We start from the raw sequence: 8,720 nt of genomic DNA on the forward strand, positions 1-8,720 counted from the left end.
AGAGTTTCCTTTACCTCTTTATCACATATTATTCGATAGAATGACAAATTTTGTTCTCCTTCACCAGTTAGCAAATCCTCCAAGTTACTAGATGAACCCTCTCCATCATTGAAAAGTTTGAAAAAGTATGTTTCCCATTTATTTTTAATTTCATCATCTGTAACTAAAATTCTTCCCTCTTCATCCTTAATAAACCTTACCTGTTCTAGATCCCTTGATTTTCTTTCCCTACTCTTGGCAATCTTATAAATGTTTCATTCTCCTTCCTTTGTCTCAAAGCTCTTATAAAATTCTTCAAAAGCTTTAGAACAAGCTTCACCCACAGCTCTCTTAGTTTCCTTCTTAGCCATACGGTACCTCTCTCAATTTTCCTCATTGTTACACAAATGTATGGCTTTAAAACAGTTCTCCTTATACTTGATTTTGTCCTGTACACTATTATTCCACCACCAAGACTCCTTATCTCTCGGACCAGAACCTTTTGATTCTCCCAAAACTACTTTTGCAACCTCCCGTATCTTTTTAGCCATATCCTCCCACATGATGTTAGCACTTCCCTGAGATTCTCAAATTCCTTTATCCAAAAGATTTCGCTTGAAAATATCTTACTTTTCACCTTTTAATTGCCATCACCTAATCCTTGATGCTACTACTTGTCGACGCTTTTGGATTTTACTCATAATACACACATCAAGGACTAGGACCCTATGTTGTGTCGTTACAGTATCTCCGGAGATCACCTTGCAATTTTTACAAAGTCTTCTATCTGTGTTCCTAACCAAAAGAAAATCAATCTTTGACCTTGAGACTCCACTTTTGTAAGTGATGAGATGCTCATCTCTCTTCTTGAAACAAGTGTTGGCAATCTTAAAATCATACGCCAATGAGAAATCAAGAAGAGTTTGTCCTTCATTGTTTAGCTCTCCAAAACCAAAACCACCATGCACCCTCGTATACTGACCAGCTTCCCTCCCAACATGCCCATTAAAGTCTTCTCCAATAAAAATCTTTTCACTCCTCCAATAATAGTAATTTGGGAAATTACTATTGCCCAAATTGCAAAAAAGTACCTATATCTATTGAGTTAAAGTACCTTCTTTAAGTGTTTCATGTTTTACATCAAGAGACTGTTCGGTCATATTATAACTTTACATACATGCTTTATTGTAGGTTGAAAATCCATTACATGGTTTCTAATGTAATTGGTAAAGCTTCAGTCATGTTTTGGGATAAACTTGCGCAATAGATTATCCATAATGAATGCTCCTGAGGTGAAGTTTATTCTAGAGCAAGTTGTTAAATTGGGAGTGCACATGAATGTTCAATTGCTGTACATAAATAGTCCACTATATTGTATTTTTCATTAATATATTTGTCCATGCTTAGGATGATCATGCATATGATTTTCATGACGAGCTTGGTCAATTGATTGGAAGAAAGCTGTTGTGCCTGAAGCTTAAGCTAAATTAGTATAACAAGGACTTTCCTAATTTCAGCATCATTGAACAATTTGTTAAAGGTTGCTAAAGTGGTGAGTAGTAGTCTTATTATTGTTGAACAATGATATCACGCTACTAATTGTGTCATAAAATATTACAATGTATTACTTAACTATTGTTTGGTATACATAGATTCCACCTGCTGTCCAAGGTGCAGAACCAGAGGTACTACCCACTACCATATTATACTTATTTTATTTCATATGGTCAGGAGGTAAGAAAATTTATGATATTGTTCTGACCATTTCTCAACTGAAGGCTTATATTGCACAAGAGACACAGGAAGATATTTTAGCTAAAATTATTTCAATATTGGTCTTGATGATGAGATGACAATATCTATGACTATCAAAGCAGTTCCCATAAATTTTGATAAAATTATAATTTATAATAAATATTTTAGTTATATTTTATTGATTTTTGAATTAGATATACCAAAGAGAAACATTGGTCTAATGGAAATTATGTTAAAGTGTCAGGTGCTAAGTTCGAATCTTATAAGTGAAAAAGGGAGGATTTTTATTGGTGATTACAGCCCTTATTAAATTGCCATTTTGTCTCTTTCTATTTTTTTTTTTTTGTTTTCAATCTAATAAATAAATATAGAGAAGAATCGGATAGGAATCGGGAAGCTTCCTTTTCTCCTTCATTTTTCCCGTGGATGCACCTTCAAATGGACAGTGAATGAGCCTCCAACTTTGACTCTCAGCGTCTTCTCCAATCTCCCTCTCCGTTCATCGTCGGTCATCGTGTAAGTGCTGGAGCTTCCTTCCTTTGTCCTCCTCTGCTCAAGTAAGCTGTAAGTGTGTGACAAAATCTCCCTCCTCTGTTGTGCTATCGTCGATCCCTGCTGGGGGGTCCTGACGAACTCATCTCCTTCTTACTGTCGACATCGAAGACTATGGTAGTTGAAAATCCTTCCTGTCATCACTCATCTTCACGTATATCTCCTCTATGGTGCATTGCTATGGGGTCGTTGCTGTTGGTCATCTCCTCTATTCGTTCCGGGGGATGGAATGCATCGGACCTTCTTCATCTTCTTCCTCCTCCATGGCCGTGCGACTTAAGCTTCCTCTTCTTGGTTTATCTACCATTAACGGGGTGAGATCTTTGAATCCCTTCCTCTTTTCTGGTTCTGTTCGTGAATGGGAGAAATGATGGGATCTAATCAAGCTAAAAAAAAAGAAAATCAAGTTTTAAGAGCACGATTTTAATATGCTATTTCACTATAATCATTTCGTTCAAGCTTGAAGAGGATGGAAGTAGATTTGGATCTTCTTTAAACTTAATTAGTTAATTCTTGGCAGGGGAGTTAGCTTGCTATCTATTTGAGAATTACTACTTTCCAGATGTTTGATGAAACGAAATTCCCTTAATTTTTATGAGAATGCATTTGGTGTGGATGCTGTTATTCATGAAGTTAACCTAAGCTTGGTGGAGAATTTTATTTATGAAGCTGTTGTGTGGGTAATCAAATTTTGAGAATTTTGCTATTGGTAATTTATAAATTTTGGTGTTAATTCATGGCTTATTCTTGGTTTGCACTTAAGGTGTTCGGTAAAATGAGTTATAGAAGTATTTTGGATTAATAAGTGATAAAGGTTGGGTCATTAGCAATGACTATAGAGAAACCTTTATGTAAATCTTGGTCTAAAGTTTCAAATAACTTTTTTTGTAAATCTCTCTGTCTCTGCGTGCGTGCGTGCATGTGTGTTTGAGAGAGAGAGAGAGAGAGAGAGTATGAAAAGGAAGTTTATTAGAATTGTGAGAAGTCTAGTAAAGTCCTATTATATATTATAAGGAGATTGGGGGAGAAGAGAACTTTGTATCATGGTTTAAACAATAGTGCTTGCAAACCGATTGGTAAAATACTTGTTAAAGGAATTTGACATATGATGGCAAGGTACTTGTGATAGTTGCATTGTTGTTAGTTAAAATATTATACAGGACACATTATCATGGAAATTGAGGCTGAAATTAAAGATTTTTGGAATAGGTATCTTGATTGATAATTCATGAGCTAAATTGCTATTAATGTGTTAGTCCTTGGAATTTTTATGTAATAATTGATGCAACTTTCTTATTTGAATTAATTTGGAGTATATATTTTGAATTGTAAAATGTATATAGGAAAATGACTGTCATATTATTAGGGCACTAGGAAATTAAAGGCCAAGTATTGTTGCAAGAAAATTGGTTTGGAAGCAAGTTAAATTTTGAAAACCTTTAGGTAAGTGAATAACGTCTTAATCAATTTATACATTTGCACATTTTCTTTTATCAAATATTATTGTCAACAGTTCATAGTCATTAATATGTGTTTCTCTAGCACTGATTATTTTTAATTAAATTTCTTTAGCTCTTGAAGTTGTCATGATATGTACTTATAAGATTGATGAAAATGCTTTTACAAATTCTAGTGCTCTTTTATTTAATAAAGACAATTATAAAAATTGATGAAGTTAATGAGACATTAGTTGAGAATTTTCATATTTGAAAGGATGGATGTTTTAAACCACGTGAGTTTGATATTGAAAAAATAAAATTTTATTTTAAAAGTAATGATTTTCTTGCATGTTTGAAAATGAATTTGAAGGAAATTTTATACATAACACTGGTTACTAGCGGCAGATTTATTAGCCTTTGCCACGCCATGGTCAATGATTAGCTAGTTTGATTTTCATAAACTACATTCTTGTATTTGTTATTCGTGGGTCTTACACTCGCATTTGTTTCATGCCTTTAAGCCGTATTTGGTTAGCCTTACCCATGTGAACTGTGTGTCCATATTTATTTCGTGACTTTGGTTGTGCTTGGTTATTTACCCTTATGGACTATGTCTACGTTTATCTTCATGGCATAAGTCGCATTTGGTTATTTACCCTCATGGATTGTATGTCCACGTTTGTGAATTATTCTAATAAATACCCAAGAAATACAAATTTTTAATTAATTGATGATTTTATATTATAATGTTTTTTAAATGGTATTCATTTAATCTACTTTTCTTCTCAAGATTATATGTTAATGTTAGTTTGTCATAAAGATCTAAAGGTTCCCGCAATTGAAGTTGTATAGGAAATTTTATTCCAAGATTACAAAATTATATTGTATTGAATTGTTTTCTCTTTAATTTTCATAACTGATGCAAATTATTTATTTTTATGCTTTTAAAGATTATGTATGGAACGTTATTCACTAAAAAGTATTTTGTTTGATCTTTGATAGCATAACTAACATGATATCTCCTACTGATCTTTGATGAGGTTCATTGCTGAATTAACTAGTAGATCTGTTACGATAATATGTTCCTTTTTATGTAAATTCTAGAATTTGTGTAGTATATTTTGGAAATATAATATAGAATGCTCTACATTGGCTATAGTTAGGGTCCTAATTCTATTTGTTATATTGTCTATTTGTTGTTGAGCTGAGCTTTGTATTGCCAAATGTATATTGTAAAATTTATGTTATAGAGATTCGAGAGATTCTACTTTTAGGAGAGGTACTATTAAAATTTTTATTCAAAAAAAGTGAAATTTTATTTATATGAAAAGTAAAATTAGATACATATAATCATGTTGATAGTGTGCTAGATGTACTAATTTATAATCTTTTCTTAAGCAAGACTTTAAGGATGTATGTTTGTGCATAAATCTCGTGTCAATCACGTTAAATTTTAAGGCGTGACAAGTTTTGACTAAGGGCAGGAGAAAGATCTATGCTAAGAAGACCAATGCCTGTGGTAATGCCAAGAAGAATGCTCCTAATGCTAGCTCTTGAGCGACCTCTGCTGCAAAACATGAGAAGTCCATTAAGTTGGAGAAGATGTAGATATTTAATCTACATTTGTTAGGATCTAAATCTATTGTTTTTATGTTGTACTTGGTGTTGTCATCTTTATCGCTGGAATTATATGGCTTTATCTTGGGACCTTAATAAATTGTTGCATGCTTTAAGTCATGTGTGGTATGTTCATGCCACCATGTTAGGTTTCATGTGTTAAATCGCTTACTTTTATCTATCTAGTATGTGCTGTAATCCCTCAAACTTAAGTCTAAGCTTAATCCTTTGATCCTGTAAGTCATTAGTGGTGTGTTAAATACCACTATCCTATGTTTAATGTTTAATATTTCATGTTTTCCTTAGTCTAAAGTCTACTTTAATGCAATATTTTGTATTAAGTTTTCTCTTTATTATAAACATTCATCAACATTATTTCACATCAAACAAAAAAAAAAAAAAAACTCTCTTAGTAAAATGTAAGGGTGCTTATTAACAGAAGAAAACAACTAAAACAAACTCATTCTAAATAATTGGCTTAATTCATAATGATAAGGATGTCGTCAAATCTCATATTGTACATTCTTACAAGTGTGTATATATATATATATAATTTTGATATTATTGAATATTAAATTTTGCCTACTTTGGATGTTCAAATATTGTAGTCCTTGATGTAAATGAAATTAGGAAGAAATATTTTGTTCAATTTGGATTTAAATCCTGCAAGTAATTTATAGTGATGTGAGTTCTAACATCTCATGATTGGCTTAACAGAGCTGCATTGAGTACTTTTCATGATCTTTCTACTTGGACTGAGCCCATGATGTCATATATATAGGTGGTATGGGCCTAACAAAGTTTGTACATTATTTGGACTTGATGGATATGTGCAGTTTTTGCATCTTGGACAATAATGATGGGCTGTTTTTTTTTCTTTGAAAAAAAAAACTTGGCAAATATCACATCCAAATACTCATAGTAAACCATACATTTATTAATATTGCTGATTTATTTATTAATAAGATTTAATTAATAAATAAATCTGCAATATTTATTAATAAGATCTATTAGTATTGAAGATATCACTTCCAAATACTCATAGTAAACCACTCATGATAGCTGAAATTGATATACCTTCACAATTATTGATAACAAATTATAAAGATTCATTACATGCAATAGTTTTTGAAATATATTTAGATTTGTTAGAAATTTTATCTAATACTGAAAACTTTAATGATAGAGTAATCCTTATACCTACTATTGGGATAGTTAATCAATTGAACAATTGTCTATGTTTTTTATTGCTTGGAGGTCCAATTGAATTTTTTGAGTTGTGACACAAAATGAAAATCAACACAAGACATTGATTGCTTTGAAGGTATACACAACTGAGTTTTTGAATTCAATAAGTTGCTCTCGGTTACCACCTTATAAATTAACATTGAAGGTTGGTGCTCCTATTATGCTTCTAAGGAATGTTGATCAAGCATTAGGTTTATGCAATGGTACTAAATTGAGAATTAATAACCTTGAAAATAACATGATAGAAGCCATTACATTAATTGGCTCAAATCCAAATCAAAATATTCTTATCCATAGAATTGATATGAATCTTTTTGATAATAGATGGCCATTTTGTATGTAAAGAAGATAGTTCTCCATCGCCTGTTCATTTGCTATGAAAATTAACAAGAGTCAAGGGAAATCATTACAACATGTTGGATTGTATCTACCAAAATTAGTTTTCACACAGGGGCAGCTATATGTTCCTCTTAGCAGAGTTAAAAGTATGGATGGGCTGAAAATTCTGGTGCATGGTAGTGATAAACAAGCCAAAACAACCACTACAAATGTTGTTTTTTGAGAAATTTTTCAAGATTTAAGTTAAAGATGAGTAATATTTCAGTATGACTTTGTATTATTACTTATTTGAATAAACATGTTTGTATTATGAACTTGTAATTATATATTTATTTGTAAGTTTGTATGATGTGGAATCATTTTTAATTATGAAGTAATTCATCAATTTTTTGTTCTGTTGGTAATGCTCTCTATGCATTGCATGGAGGAGTAAATACCAGTTTGTCAAGTAGGAGTTTGATTTTAAGGTAAGCCATGACTAACCATTAGATATAGACTCGTAGATATCTTGGTATGTGTGTTAGATTATGACATACTTTCTAGATTTCCATAAATAAGGATGGTATAGCAGTTATTTTGCTAGCAGATGGTATCATAGTGAACAGCTTTATAGATTTGGTACAAGAGGTAATAACTGCTATACAAGAAAATAATGACAAATACCCTTTTCTTTACACATTGGGCCCCATTTACTAACTGAGTCAGCTACCATAAATGAGTCAGACTCAAATTGTTTGACATGGTTAGATGATCAGCCATGAAACTCCATTCTATACGTCTCTTTTGGGAGTAAGGGAACGTTGTCACATGACCAACATCAAGAACTAGCCTTAGGGATAGAGATGAGTGGCCAAAAATTCTTGTGGGTTGTTAGGGCTCCAAGTGAATTCACTTCTTTGTCTTATCTCAATGGCGAAAAGGAGGATCCACTTGACTACTTGCTGGAAGGGTTTACTGAGAAAACCAAAGATCAAGGTTTTGTAGTCCCATCATGGGCCCTACAAATTGAAGTCTTAAAACATGAGTTTGTTGGTGGGGTCTTGTCTCACGTGGCTGGAACTTAAAGAATGAATGCAGTGTTTCTAACTAAGAAATTGAAGATTGCTGTATGGCTGAAAGAGAACGAAAATAATAATGAAATTGTGAGGAAGGAGAAAGTTTCAAGAATTGTGAAGAGTGTAATGAAAGGTGATGAAGGAAAACAAATTAGCAAAAGAATTCAAGTGTTTAAAGAAGGTGCTATTAAAGCTCTCAGAGAAGATGGCACGTTTATGAGGACGCTGAATGCCTTAGCACTTGAATTGAAAAATTTGAGTGCTGAGTGAAAAAAAAATGCAAGTCTTTTAATGTATTTTGTACTTATATATTTTTTATTAATTGTGCACTCTTTTTTTCCTTTCCTATATTTGAAAATCAAGTTTTTTAATGAGCCCGAGCTCATGCTTCCGGTTAGCCTAATCCAACCAATTTCTCTACCCTATTCAAATAATATGCTAGCACTAGCACAAAAAAATAGATTTTACATCAATTTTTAATGTCGATTAAAACGTAACCAGTGTAAAAAGTATGGATATTGGTATTTTTATGTCAATCAAAAGAAATTGTTTCTAACTTTCTACACTAGTTGAGCTACTTAATTGGTGTATAATATTTTTAATTTAAAAAAATTATGGACTTTCTACCTCAATTATACTTTTAACGGTTATATAAAGTTTAAAATAATTTTTTAAAATTATATTTGAAAAATCATTGGTATTCTACATCAGTTATGCTGCTTCACTAATGTAGACT

At 32.0% G+C, this 8,720-nt stretch overlaps 1 long non-coding RNA gene across 1 annotated transcript; it reads left to right on the plus strand.

Moving 5' to 3' along the window:
• Positions 1-2,137: 2,137 nt before the first annotated feature.
• Positions 2,138-5,647, plus strand: LOC129289396 (uncharacterized). Its single transcript, XR_008588113.1, has 2 exons — positions 2,138-2,600; positions 5,210-5,647. It is a non-coding gene; the product is annotated as an uncharacterized LOC129289396 (long non-coding RNA).
• Positions 5,648-8,720: the final 3,073 nt, after the last annotated feature.

This window comes from Prosopis cineraria, unplaced genomic scaffold (genome assembly GCF_029017545.1).
Source record: "Prosopis cineraria cultivar Desert tree isolate PC_DT_omini unplaced genomic scaffold, ASM2901754v1 PC12, whole genome shotgun sequence".
Classification (NCBI taxonomy): domain Eukaryota; kingdom Viridiplantae; phylum Streptophyta; class Magnoliopsida; order Fabales; family Fabaceae; genus Prosopis; species Prosopis cineraria.